Below are 6163 nucleotides of genomic sequence, written 5' to 3'. Positions count from 1 at the left end.
ATTTAAAAAAGAATGTTTAAAAAATAAGAAATCAAAGAGTAGATTGCACTGAAAAAATCACTCTTTTTATTTTTTTTTTAATTTTTATTATTTTTATATGAGTGTACCATCAAATCAGATCTGACTGGTACAGGAGGAGATTGTCCCTCCTTCCCCGGCAGAGCATCTGGTGGATTCGAACCATGCGCCTCTGGTATTGTAGTTGCAGCTCCTTGCCACTAGGCCACCAGAGCTCCCCAACAAATTCACTCGTAAGGACTTCATTAAAATGTTTAAAAGCAAAGATATACCCAAAGGACTAAGGCATGCCTAATCTAACAAACAAACAAACAAAAATTGTTATCATTGACAAAGGGTTGACTTGAATGAATTACTTAGTCTCTCCAAGCCTCAGTTTTCTCATTTGCATAATTATGAGAAACTAGAAGATTTCTCTGGCATCATTTGTTAAAGTTGATGGCAGATATTTAAATAGTTTACTAAACATACACAAATCTGATTGTTTTTCATAATAGAATGGGGAAATAAAGACCCAGTTGACTCATCTCCTTTGGCCCTTCTCCTTTACCTATACTGTTACCTACAAGGCAAACATTCAACTAGAAAAGCAATTTGTGTCCTCAATTGAGTGTTTACAGTCTCCTGTTCTAGTTAATGCTGTTTTCAGCTTTACACTATCCCATATTGGTCTCCAAAACAGGGTGTGTTCACCCCAGCATATGGATAAGGCAGTGTTGTTAAGTTACACTGAGTCGATTATGACTCATGTTGTTGTTGTTTTTGTTGTTGTTGTTGACGGCCGTCAAGTCAAGCACGACTCATAGCTCATAGCGACCCTATGAATAAAAGGCCTGAAGCCTTTCTAGAACTATCATCATTTGTCAAAGTGACCCTCTGATTAACCCCCTGCCTAGCCTCACCCCTCTGCTCCCTACTCTTTCCCCCTTGGATTCTCAGACTCGTTTTACTAGTTATCTTACTATTTCTAAAATAATGGTTTTATACCGTATATGTCCTTATGGGACTGAGTTAGTTCACTTAGCTTAATGTTCTCCAGTCCCTCCTAAGTAACATAGTAATTTTCAAAATTGTTGCTCCTATGCTGCATAGTATTCCTTCATGTGAATGTACCACAATTTCTGAATCCATTCAACCTTTACATTAGCAGTGCAATTCCTTACCACTAAGCTACCAGAGATCCCCATTTTATTTAGTATTCATATTATCTGATAAATACTACATTTAAATAATTTAAAACTGTAACACATGATTGTATTTTTTAAAAATTATTTTAAATTAATGACAAACAAAGGTTCTTTTGGTCTGGTATAAGAAGAGGTCCATGCTGGGGGCAGAATACATCATGACTTACTTCACTGGATAATATCAACTCTAGTGAGTCATGCTACTGTCTGGTCCTCCCCCAGAGAAAGATTTTATCCTCTGCATTACTCCATGACCTTACACATACTTAGATATTTCATACATCACACACTGCTTTACTATTTATTTTATGGGTCTCCCTTTCCAATTAGTCTGTGAGCATCTTAAATTCAAGGATTGACTCATAATCATAAACCAATACAAAACAGGGACTAGCCTGTGGCAAGTGTTCTGGAACAGCTTATTGAAACGAAATGAAGATTCTGCCACATTAAGAGAACTGAGGAAGAACCATGAAGAGATGAAATGCTGAGAATGCCAGCCATAAGCTTTGCAGTGGCTAAATTCTAAGATACTCACCCAACGAGTTAGCCCTGAGTCATCTCTTTTGAAGTTCAAAATCACACAAATGAAGCGTCTGACTATAGACTTCAACCACATACTCTTTGAAGAGGGTTTCTTGCTAGTCATTCAGGGAAATATGAAGAGATGGCATGAGGTTATTGTTTAAACAAAAAAATAGAGACATTTGAATCAAGTATTAACATGTAATCCTTGTTTCTATCTCTAAAAAAGAAATAGAAAACTTTAAAAGGGGGAAAAGAGGATTCTAAACATTTTTTTCAATTTTATATCAATGTTATTCAACAATATGATCTGGGTTCCTGGTTGCTATCAAATTAATTCTAACTTTCAGTGGCTTCGTCTGTACAGAGTGAAACTGCTCCAAGGAGTGTTTTCAAGCATGTGACCTTTCAGATGCAGAACACTAGGTCTATCTTCTGAGACATCTCTGAGTGGCTTTGAACTTCCAACCTTGAGTAGCTGAGCCTATAACCATTTGAGTCACTCAGGGACCCTTTGAAGGTAATATGTTCTTAAATGCTGTGGACTTGATCCCAGCTCATGATGTTCTTATGTGCTGTTGAGTCAAATATGACTCATCACAACACTATGAGCAACAGATCTGACCCCTGTCCTGTTCTACTCTAACACACTTGAACCCATTGCTGCAGGATTATACATCTCATTGAGGCTCTTCCTCTCTTTCATTGATCTTCTGCCTTTCAAGCATAATGTCCCATTCCAAGGAGTACCCGCTTGTGGCAACATGCCCAAATTACATGAGATGAACTTTTACCATCCTTGCCTCCAAGGAGCACTCTAGCTGCAACATCTCTTCTTTTGGAAGTCCATGGGATATTCAGTACTCTTGTCCAACACCACAACTCAAACCATTAATGTTGCTTCTGTCATCCTTATTCATTATCCAGTTCTCAGATGCAAGTGAATGAAACGACCATGGCTTGACTCAGGTGTACCTTAGTCCTCATACTAACAACATTTTACATCAGTACTTCAGAAAAGGTCTCTCTCTGACAGCAGACTTTCTTTTTCTTTCTTTTTCATTTCTGTAGCTTTATTGAAAGTTATATCCCTTAATACCAAAAGATAATAGTAGTTTGTTGTTAGGTTACTTCTGCAAAATAAAAATTAATGCTGATGTATTCAAAATACTGAAGTGTATTAGTTGGTTGAGAGAACTGAAAAGTTATCCACAAAACACAGTTTACAAAAGTTAAATATAAGATGTACAACTGTGGTTCTTTGGCTTATTTTTCAATGTGTACTTAAACATAATAGTTTTAACATTGTGGCAAAAGTAAATATAAATTGATCACAACCATTTGAGATAGTCTCAGGCTACACAATGTGACAGCAGACTTTTCCAATGCAATACGTCTTTTGATCTCTGGACTGATGGTGCTAAACGTGTTGACTGTGGATCTAAACAAGATGAAGTCATTGAAATTTTCGATCTGTAATCCGTATTTAAGACTTTGGTCTTTTGTCTTCTGCAGCAAAAGTTTCAAGTCCTCCTCACTTTCAGCAAGCAAGGCTGTGTCATCTGCATAACGCAGGATACTGATGAGACTTTCTCCAATCCTGATGTCACATTCCTCTTCATAGAGTCCAGCTTCTCAAATAATTTGTTCAGCATACAGATATAGAATACAAATGTATCCTTTCTCCATTCTTATTCAATCTCTATGCTGAACACATAGTTCCTGACTCACAGTGATACTGAAGACAGAGTATGTCTACCTATAGAGTTTCTAAGGCTGTAACACTTTCAAACACACATTGCCAGGTCCTTTCCCCCTAGGATTCAATTCCAGTTCAAACAGTCAACCTTTCTGTTAGCAGCTGAACACTTAACTAATGCACTATCAGGACTCCTGGATAACCAGCACATAAAAAAATGTAAAGGAAATATTTTTTGTGTGTATACTCCCTTTCCCTTCATCCAACTTATCTATTAATTTTCACTCCCTTCTACCTTTCTTTCCATCACTTTCATTCTTCAAGATTGTTTATATATATATATATGAAACCCTCAATTTTTTTATAGTTGTTTAGTTGTTGTTATTATTCTGGGCCTTGAATCACTTGTGACTCATAGTGACCCTATGTACAACAGCCCTAAACCCTGCTCTATCCTGTGCCAATCTTATTGTCTCTGACACACCTACCCCCATTACCCCAGTTACTGAATCAATCTATCTCATAGAGGGTTTTCCACGCTACCCTCCATCCTCCCAAGTATAATATCCCTCTAAAAGGACTGGTCCCTCCTTGCAACATGTCCAAAATATGTCAGATGAAGCTTTAGAATCCTTGCCCTCCAATAAGCCTCCTGGTCTGACCCTCTCTGGGATGAACCTGTTTGTTCTCCTGCCCATCCATGGTATATTCAATATTCTTCTTCAGCACCACAGCTCAAAAGTATCAAGTCTCCTTTTAAGATCCTTAGTCGTTGTCCAGCTCTCGGATGCATAGCAAATAATTGTAAAGACCATGGCCTTGCATCTAAATTCCAAAATCAATCTCCATAATAGCCTATGTGTTTCCTACTGCCAAAAGGGCCCTTTAGAGTAGTGAGAGAAGATCTTCACCCTGAAACCTACAGCGTCCCTTTTTCAGCAGGAAGTAGCTAAGAGAATGCGCCATCCCCTTTTCCTTACGAATCAGGGTGAAGTCTCTCTCAGGGAGGAGGGATAGGGAATGGCAAAGGACACACTGGCAAAGGAGATTAATCAGAACTGGCTTTGACAAGCACTGTGGCAATTGGACAATTAAAACAGACATTCGGATGGCGGGGAAGAAGAACAAACTGGGGAGGAGGGTAGAAAAAAACAGTGCAACAATGAATGAATGAAAACCCAAAATCTCTAAAATGTCATTAAAACTAATAAAATTTAATAATTTTTTTAAAAAATGACCATGGCCTGTATCAGGGTCACCTTAGTCTCCAGAGTTACATCATTGCCCTTAAGTACTTTGGAGAGGTCTCTGACAACACACTACCCCAATTCATCTTTTCATTTCCTGGCTGCTGGTGTCAAGGGTGTTGATTGTGGAGCCAAGCAAACTAAAGCTGTTAACAAGCTCAATTTCTTCATCGTCTGTCATGATGCTTCCAGTTGGCCCAGTGGAGAATCTTTGGTTTCTTGATGTTGAGCTTCAATCCATATTTAAGGCTGCAGTCCTTGACTTTCTTCAGCAAGTGCTTCAGATCCTCCTCAGTTTCAGCAAGCAGTGTTTTGTCATCTGTGTAATTCAGATTGTTGATGACTCTTCCTCCAATCCTGGTGCTAAATTTCTCCTTATATAGCCCACCCTCCTAGATAATCAGTTCCGCATATTGATTTAAAAGGTATGGAGATAGGACCCTTCCCAATTTTTAGTCATACAGTGTTTCCTTGCTCTGTTCTGACGATTGTCGACTGTCTCCTGGTCCAAGTATAGATTTCACATAAGCACTGTCAATTGTTCTAGGATTCCCATTCTTCTCAAAGTTAGCCATAGTTTGTTGTGATCCACACAGTCAGATGCCTTTTTATAGTAGTACTTCTTATAGTAAGGGGGGGTTGTGTTTTGTTGTTGTTTTTTTTTAAAATTTTCGTATACATTGTTTTTTGCACTGGATCTTTCCCATTTCCTTCACCACCACTGCCCCCCCCCCATCAAATGTGTGATCCTATGGTTAATATTCCTACCCTGGTCCATCTTCATCCTTCTGTTCCCATCCTCCTTACACCTTGGATCCTCATATTCATTCTACAATAATGGTCTTATACGGTATTTGTCCTTATGATACTGAGTTAGCTCACTTAGCATAACGCTCTCTTGTCTCTCTCAAGTTATGTAGTAATTTATATAGTAGAGATTTTATACCATAATTATGTTTCTTTTTTTGTGACTGACTTATGTCACTCAGCATAATTTTTTCATTATAGATTGATCCATGTTGCACAGTGTTTCAGAGATGTTTCAAGAATTGTTTAGTGACAATATTCCATTGTTTGGATGTATCACAATTTATTTAGTCATTCATCTCTTGATGGACACTTGGGTTATTCCTAACTCTTCGCTATTGTTAATAAACAATGTATATGTGTGTTAGTTTCTGTCACAGTTCTTAATTCTTTGGGATATATATGTACTAGTGGGATTGCTTGATCAAATGGTATTTCTATTCTCAACTCTCTAAGGGAGTGCCAAACTGCTTCTTAAAGATATTGTATCATTTTACATTGTTACCGGTATAAGTTCTAATAAATTCTTATAAATTCTAACCCCACCACCCTCTTTCCAGCATTTGTTGTTTACTGTTTGAACTTTACTATTATTGCTGAGATGAGATACTATCCCATTGTTGTTTTGATATGTATCTCTCAAAGGGGAAACAATTTTAAAAATTGTTTTTTTTCTATAA

Source organism: Elephantulus edwardii, unplaced genomic scaffold, assembly GCF_000299155.1.
Source record: "Elephantulus edwardii isolate Elephantulus edwardi_28Jun2011 unplaced genomic scaffold, EleEdw1.0 scaffold00167, whole genome shotgun sequence".
NCBI lineage: Eukaryota > Metazoa > Chordata > Mammalia > Macroscelidea > Macroscelididae > Elephantulus > Elephantulus edwardii.
This window is presented reverse-complemented; position numbering follows the sequence as displayed.